The following is an 8,645-nucleotide window of genomic DNA, read 5'->3' on the forward strand; positions in this document are numbered from 1 at the left end:
ATTTGGAGACTGATAGCAAATTGAAATAATTGCATGTTGCAAATGAATAGTCAAAAGCTCACAATCATCAGAAATAAAGGAGAGATCGGGTAGTAGTTCACAAGTAAATTCATTCTGCAACAAAATGCATACTTTACCACCGCGAGTTTTTCAACTTAAGTAGAACATGTTATAATCTTGAAGTCAGAATATGTCCCTGTCACCTGTTGACTACCCAAGCAGCACACCAGCATTGGTCCAACAATGGTTCATCACTGGAAAAGAATGGCATCAATATTGGACTGATATTGGCATTTGGGCATTTTACTACATTCTCCATTCTTGGCCTATCTTTCGTTCCAAGATTGGTCCAGTGTTCAACCAAGCTGGAGCCACCAATGTAGGCGCAATATTAGACTTTCCATTCATGCACCATGATTCTTGCCAATACTGTCCAGCATTATACCATCATTGTATTACCAATATTTGTTTAATACCAGCTATTCCATTGATGGCCCATTGTCAATGCCAATATCATACCAATGGTTAGCCATTGCAGGTGCACTGGCTACTCCATTCATGCCGCATATTGTCGATACCAATATTAATCCAATGGTTTATGGGTACACCGGCTACTCCATTCATGTGCCATTGATGATGTCAAGATTACACATTTTGTGGCACTGCCTGTGCAGGCCATAAAATGCAGCCTTTTTCATTCTAGCCATATTCGTGACAGCACATCGAACTTGCTGGGACAATAATGGCCTTTCAAATAGGAGTGGCCATATAAATTCAAATTGTTGCTCATGAGCAACCAGTAGATATTCACAAAACAAGGGCATGGTTCACAAAAAGATATTTATTGCAATTGTTACTATAGACGGCAGTTGTTACTAGCCAGCGCTGAGGGCACACACAGCAGCAGTTAGCGGGGCAGTGGCAGGGTTGGCCAGGGCAGGGCGGGCTCTCGGGAAGTGAAAGGGGCCAGGGAGCTGGAGGGCACACTCATAGGCGTAGTGAGGGGGCTGACCATGCAATTGCATTCACAGGTGGCATGCCTGGTTCGCCAGGGGAGGTTTCAGCATAACGCCTTTTTCTTCCACCCCCCCTGTCACAGGAACCAGGCAGCCACCTGCGAATAAATGCGTGTGCCTCCAAATCGTCCACCCCAACTTTTTCGCAAATGGCACCTGCACAATAACAATGAGGAAACAAAATTTACAACACTATTACGAGGCATATAAAATCGCGCGCATTATTTTAGGAAGATGTAGAAAATTCCAGGATTCATGTACCGAAATTTATGGTCAATGAGAAACACTATACTGATGAGTTCCAGACTAGTTTCAGCTGCCTTGGGTTTATTAGGATGAAAGACGCATATACATTGCATAGCATGTGCCCTGTTGCATTTTGATCGCCTCCACAGCAATACGGCTGAGACAGCCAGTGTTTCATCCCACACTAGGAATTAGTGCTTGATTATCGGCTGTCTCCGCATATGACTGGCGCGCTAGTTTTTTGCCGCTCCTACGCTTTCTGCGATGTGCAACCAGTTTATACTAATAATCGTTACCAAGAGAATGTTCGGCGACCATTTTCATTTTTTTTAAATGGCTAGATATAATATACACACGCGATCTAATCCCACGACGGCTGCACTGGCCGCTGGTTAGCTGATATACACTTTTGACTGGTTTTGTGGGTAGTTCACTTAAACGGGAGCTCACTTAAACGGGTAGCTCACAGGTGCATCATTTTTAAACATATACTGCTTGTCCAAGCAAATTTGATCCAAGGGATAAAAAAAAACATTTCGGAGCCAGGCAAAGGAAACCAGATATATATTGCTGGAAGCTACCTTGAGCGCCACAGAAAAGGTTTTGTTTGGAATCCTTATTGACATTATTTACCTAAATTACTGATTAATGACTTACACGCTAAATGGTGTTGCTACTTTGAAGAGTACCGGCACAATCCACGTTTGATTATTTGTGATAAAGAACCCTCACGTCTGCATTTTGAACTCCAGATACAATAGGAAACCACGAAAATACAGAAATCTGATTCCGGGACAATACAATTGAGGACTTGGCTTGGCTCGACAGCCCTGTGTAGCGTTAGACCTACAAGTTGCCTATGGTTTCTTCGTCCGCGCCAGCACATCGTCCAACAAGACTGTATTTGTATTTTACAGCTGAAAAATACTGTTAAACTCATTTATATCCTTACCGCTTTGTAGTCATTATCCGCATTGCAAAGTTCGGCGCGCTCATTGTAACTCGAGCCTTCATGTGCGTCAAAGGGCCGACGCGAAGCAACCATCGCCAGCATATCACCCTTACTCATGCATGAAATGGGCTAGCAATCTTAGCGGCAGGTTGTTTTGTCCGCTCAAAATCATGTTGTGAGCAGCACAGTTGAGGTGCGCGAATGGGCTGGTAACGGTTTCGGTATCTACATAACCCGGAATTTATCTACAACTGGAAAAAAAGGTACACATGAGGTTTCTAACCGCAAATATTGAAACAGGGGTTTCCGAACGTGCTCACCGACTCTGTAAGTCCTATTTATTGTCTAAAGTGAATATTTAGTACTTGAAGCGGATAACCTCACTTCCCCACGTACAAAATAAAAATTTTATGCGCTGTCCTAAGTGGCTGCCAGCAATGCACCACCGGTTTCCATCGTCTGTTTCTAATGGTTTATTTATAACCCTTGGCTCAAGCTATGGGGCGCAGCAGGTGTAATGTAGCTTGAATAAATCCTGCAAGAGATCATATATATGGGTAGATTTGTAAGGTTTACAGATTTCACTTACAAATTCTACAGGAATCGCGTCACTGCGGCCTTTCTTTAAAATTGACACGTAATAGCGCTATATTCGTGGCTAAAATAAAGTAACCAACGCATTAATTCAGCTTAGCAAATGCAGCTGTAACAGAAAGGCTACACCTAAGGTGTGCCTAGCTTTCTAATTTTCTTAGATGGCACAACCGTTCGAAATATGGAATATTAAAAAAAGCCCTTGATATTGGCTTTCTCACAGCGTATTATGGGTGCCTTAGATAAGAAACATAATCGAGGTCCCATGGCCATCTTTCGTTTCCAATGAAATTCTTATATGTGGCGGGCAAACATCTAGACACAAAAGAATTAACCTTAGTTTTTCAAGATACGCGTAGTTTCCTCGAAAAAAACAATTGTATGGTATATCTCTAGAGGTAGAAAACGCTGTTTTTGCCATTTCAAAATGTTGCAAGTTTGGATACCATGATTTTGTCATCTGCTCTTTTTACTCACTAAATATATGCAGGTTTTATATTTACAAACACTATTAGAAACCTATTTTGTTTTTGCAGTTGTGTTATTAAAAAATCGCAAACTTTGCTTCAGGAGCGATATGCTGCAAAAATAATATTCATTTTTAACCTTATGTACTGGCATATGATGCATTAGGTTGGTTGCACTAAATATGTTTCACTTCCTGACGCATGTTCTTAATTCCAGGCAGTATCTGGAGCTCCAGACCACTAGGTGTGTTCTCCACAACGCATCAAAATTGCTCAGAATTCGAAAACAGCAGTAAAGGGCAAATTTGCTGCAATTAAAAAAAGATCATCTTCGATTTTCATTCAAATCCCTCTCAAAAATCTTCAGTACCTCAAAAATATCACGGACTAAAAAGTGTTGCGTTATACTTTTTAAAAATATAACATTAAATATTAAACCGAGTGCTTGTGCTGATAATGGCCAAACTCAGCCTGCATTCTTGCAAGATCCAATAATATCTTGGCACAGAAACTATTTTTCTACATTATCTAGGTTCCATTCTTTATTTCTGAAAAAATATGAAGCTCTAGATTTGTGTGTGTATCTGCATATTATTTTGAAATTGGACAAAAATTGGACAAAAAATAAGGAAAACTGATTAGAATTGAAGAAACGGCCGCAACATCAATTTTTATCAAAATCTGTGGAAACAATGCAAAGTACTTTGTTAATTTGAGTCAGTAAATATATTGAATTCTGCAAAATGTAATATTAGAAATATAAAAATGCTTGTTTTTGTTCTATAGATGTGCTTATATGGCTCCCCCTTATGGAATAGGCATCAAAACTTCAATTTAGTATTTGCTTAATTTAGTTACATTTTACCTTAAGTAAAATTTAAAACATTGTCAGCGCTTAACACCGTTTTTCTGCTTCTGGGACAAATACTTAATATAGCTTAAAATGGTATTAATTCACTATTTCTGTCAATTTCATGGCAGAACGCAAGTGAAGGCTGAACTTTTTCTCTGTCCTGCATTCTTTTTTATTGCTAGGTGCAATAGTATTCAATCTAGGTTATTAATATATTATTCCATTTGTCAGCTTTGACCACCACTAACAATACTATATTTTTGAAGATGATTTTTCAATGTGTAATTTTTATAATTACAATCTTAAGCAAATCGCTTTCCAGCTTAATACTTTTGGTGGCGTTACAGAGAACACACATAGCTGCTTAGACCTCCAAATTCTGCCTTAAATTAACAATATGACCTGCGTAATAAACACAGAATATTTTAGTGCAAACAACGCAATGCGTCACGCCAGTATGTAAGGTTGAACATTAACATTTTTGTAGCGCGTTGTTCTTGAAGCAAAGTTTGCGATTTTTTACTAAATCAACTGCATCAATGAAACACACTTTTAATACTTCTTATACATGTAAACGTTACCCAAATGCGGTGAGTAAAAAACAGTGGATGACAAAATTTTACGCAACCAGCCGGCCTCCAAACGTGCAACTTTTTGAAACGACAAAAACGGCGTTTTCCAGCTTTAGTGATAGGCGTTTTTTTTTTTTTTTTCGAGAATACTACGCCGCATCTGGCAAACCCAAGGGTCATTCCTTTGTGTCGAGACATTAGCCCACGACATATGAAAATTTAATTAAAAAAATGGTCATGGCACCACGATTACTGTTCCTGTCCGAAGACATCCATATTTGTTTTCATTTCGTCTCTTCAACAGGCTGGTTTAGCCAATGCGGTGAATAAAAATATCATCGCATATATTAAAGATTTTCGCGCTATATGTTATACCTAAAGCTACCTATATTGTCACAACTGTCATACATTATTTGTAGCTGAAACATCACAAAAGGGATTCGATTGAAAATTGTTCGCTAGTTAAATAGACGTACGAGATGACACACGTATACTTTGTAGAATACAATTTAGGAAAGAGCAGATACAAACTACAGGCGAATAATGCTATGATATGGAGCGTATGTATTACTCCGGTTAACAGTAAAAACATCAACTTTTAACATATTAATATATTCGACAAACTATTGCATGCTCACATAGGAACACAATTAATGAGCTCATCCACGCATCTAATGTCTATGGGCATTAGACGTGTGGATGACTTCGTTTTATTCCAATTCGTGCGTCACTCAAAATAATTGAACGAGAAAAAAGTTAATGTCTACACAATTTTCAGTGAGTATACCACAAATTATACTAAGGTGCTTCATATATGTCACATCACCTAGCAAGTGAAATGGGATAACAGAAGTAATCAGACTCTAACCCTGATCAGCATTTCGCTTTTGCGCCATCTTTGTAAGTTTTTAGGCAGGCTTTTCCACTGATTATCCTCTTCTTTATACCCCTGCCACCCACAGGACACAAATCTTCTGGGGGTACCGAACTGTTGGTTTTCGCACCAGTGATACAACTTAATCGATCCATTTATACGTAGAAAACACTCTCGATGCGCACCTAAAAAAAATGAAAGCATGTGTGTGTAGGCGAAATCATTCACCGGCGATTTAATAATATGATTTGAACAATAAAATCAAAGGATCACACTCGAAGTAACAAAAAAGTGGTGGAGGGATAGGAATTGAAGCAATGAAAGGCGGTTGCTTTCTGCAAAAAGCCAATAGCAAGAGGTCCACCATCTATAAGAATAGGCAATAAAAATAAGGCGCATTTAAAGGTGCATGCAACAGTTACAGTGATGCAGTGCTACCTTTTTTTAGGCAGGCTTTTCCGCTGATTTTCTTCTTCTTTATTGCCCTTCCAACCACAGGACACATATCTTCTGGGGGTTGTCGGTTTTCGCACCAGTGATACAACTCAATCGATCCACTTCTACGTAGAAAACGCTCCCGATGCGCATCTAAAAAAATGAAAGCATGTATGTGCAGGCTAAATCATTCACACATGATAAAACAATATGATTTGAACAATGAAATCAAATGATCACACCCAGAGCAACAAGAAAGTGGTGGAGAGATAGAAATTGAAGCAATGAAAGACGGTTGCTTACTGAACAAAGCCTATAGTAAGAGGTCCTGCGTCTATAAGAATAGGCAATAATTTAAGGCACGTTTATAGGTGCATGCAGCAGTTAAAGTGATGCAGTGTTACCTTTCTGTTTCACTGCAGTGATTGGTATAAATATTACAGCAATTGCTAGGCATCTCAGGTAACCCCATTAAAAACTTCATCCAAAGTACCGAGGAGCAGTGGCGTGTTATTTGCAGCAGTTAACGGAAAGACAGGCTATCCTATGAGTGCATGCGCATTTCCTCCTTTTTGTATACTTGAATAAAAGCGACTGAACAGTGAGTGTTGTAAGAGGTGCAGCGTCCCTAGGAATCGGGAACAAATTTAAGTTTTAGTAAACAGAGGTACAAAAAGAAGCAAATATGCCTGCAATAATAGCATGATGGCCTACCTTTTGATCAACAGCTGTAAACAACCTGTCACTGCCAGTCGGTTCTTTAGATAGGCTTATCAATGCCAGAGCTTAAAGCTAAGAGCAATATGAGTAATGTTTATTGCTGTCACGGCCGTAAACAATTCTAGCGGAACACTCCATTACTGTAACTATTCAACCGTCCATTTATACATATCGTTCATTAAAGAACCATGCCCATCATATTAAGTTGCTCTTTTCTACTCCCAAATGATTTCCTATAGAATTAGAATACGTGGATCGCTGCTTCGGTTTCAACATTCTTGCACGATGGCTATGGCGTGCACTTCATGCATACGGTACGGCACGTCAGGTACACAGAGCTGTAATTGCCGAACAGGCGGACCTGACGTCCTGTCCCATTTCGCCTGAAAGTGCGCGCCGTCATCGAGCGCTTCGCGAGCAATATTTCGGACGATATGGTTGCCTCATACCGGCCGTCAATGTTTTGTACATTGTGTCCCGCGTGCACGTTGTTTACTTTGCAGTGACAGGGACGCAGTGCACACACGGCTGATGTGCCTTTTTGCTTGTATTGTTATTTTCCCCCGCCCTCGAAGCGCGTCTGCGAAGTCGCTCTCCTATTGTCGCCGCTTTCTGATAACGCCCTCACCTGAAGGCACGTGCTCAGAAGGGGGGCGTCGATTAAGAAAATTTTGAAAAGGGGCTCACTTGCGCTGTTCACGGCTTTCAATTCCTCAATATGATATTAACCATTATAAAATTGGAGGTTTATTATGACTTAATTATAGCCTAGTCATCAAGCGGCATCACGCACATGTCTGCCCCACTGTAAAATTCGCTTGCACAGACGGCACGAACAGTTTTCAAAACTTCGTCTGTACATCTGAAAACAAAAAACTGCCCTTAACTCTTAACAAAATCCAAAAACTGTGTGAACATGGCTTCCTGCGCACAGAAGAGAGGCTGTCCAAAATATATGTACAAAGCCGGGCGCATAGTATCTGGTTACTAATTGATTGCGGCGCGCTGCACAGTCAAAAAACTGCGCAAATGGCTGCCTGCAGTGTTCTGTCACGTGTTAGTGGCATACACACCTGTTACGCACGGCTCCTCTATTTTCGGCGCAAATGCTATTCATATCGCAGCCAGCAAATAAGTCCACGCACTTATTGCTTGCCTGTAACCCGGACGAAAATTCGCTTAGTTCTTGAAGTCATGCTTCGCGCAGTTGTTTCGAGGAGAATAAGGAAAGAGAACATTTGGGACTGGTAGGAGATTATATAGAACCAATTATGAAGCAATGGCATGCTGCAAAGATATATACTCACGGTCTAAGATGACGGCGTTCACTGAGTCTGATAATGCCGATGGTATCCCGCCGTTGCTGTAATCCGTACTCCGGCGACATTTCACAGCTCAGCTATTCACTGATATGTAGCAAGCACCAACCGGAGCACATGGACATGTATAGGCGCAAGAGAAAATTATGCACAGCACAATGAAAAAGAAAATTAATGAGGGAAGAAATTAAAGAAAGGTTTAAGAAGCTGTCACAAGTCTTGTAGCGTCTCCAACAAGCTCTGAAATGAACGCTTCGGGAGGAGGCCGCACAGCAGCGCAGCTGGGGATGCTGTCTGTTTTGTCTTGCACGTAGACGCGTAGGCGAGGGGGAACAACGACCCGCTCAACCAGCGCGTGATTCCCGCCGCGGTGTTGTGTTCGCAAGGGCTGCGCGTGGGAACGAAGGACCAACGACCCTCTCAACATTCCATTCGTCCTTTACCCAGCCCTCTTCTGCTTGCACCGCCAGCCGTGACTTCGGACCGTGCCGATGAGCGTCCGCCAGCGCGCACCGCTCGAGTCGAGTTCTAATAAATAGTTTTGTTTTGTGTGTTCGCAAACGCATTGTTTCTTCAAGCCAACCACGGACAAACATT

General features: G+C 41.1%; 1 long non-coding RNA gene across 2 annotated transcripts; it reads right to left on the reverse strand.

Annotated features, from left to right (window-relative positions):
* Positions 1 to 841: 841 nt before the first annotated feature.
* Positions 842 to 8,300, reverse strand: LOC146193290 (uncharacterized). 2 transcript variants are annotated; one of them, XR_014706429.1, is made up of 3 exons: positions 8,037 to 8,299; positions 6,013 to 6,162; positions 842 to 1,172 (listed from the first exon to the last, which is right to left on the reverse strand). It is a non-coding gene; the product is annotated as an uncharacterized LOC146193290 (long non-coding RNA). The 2 variants fall into 2 exon arrangements; XR_014706430.1 differs by lacking the exon at positions 842 to 1,172 and adding an exon at positions 5,364 to 5,759 and having other exon boundaries at positions 8,037 to 8,300.
* Positions 8,301 to 8,645: the final 345 nt, after the last annotated feature.

Source organism: Amblyomma maculatum, chromosome 4 (genome assembly GCF_055883805.1).
Source record: "Amblyomma maculatum isolate TAMU_Amacu chromosome 4, ASM5588380v1, whole genome shotgun sequence".
Lineage (NCBI taxonomy): Eukaryota > Metazoa > Arthropoda > Arachnida > Ixodida > Ixodidae > Amblyomma > Amblyomma maculatum.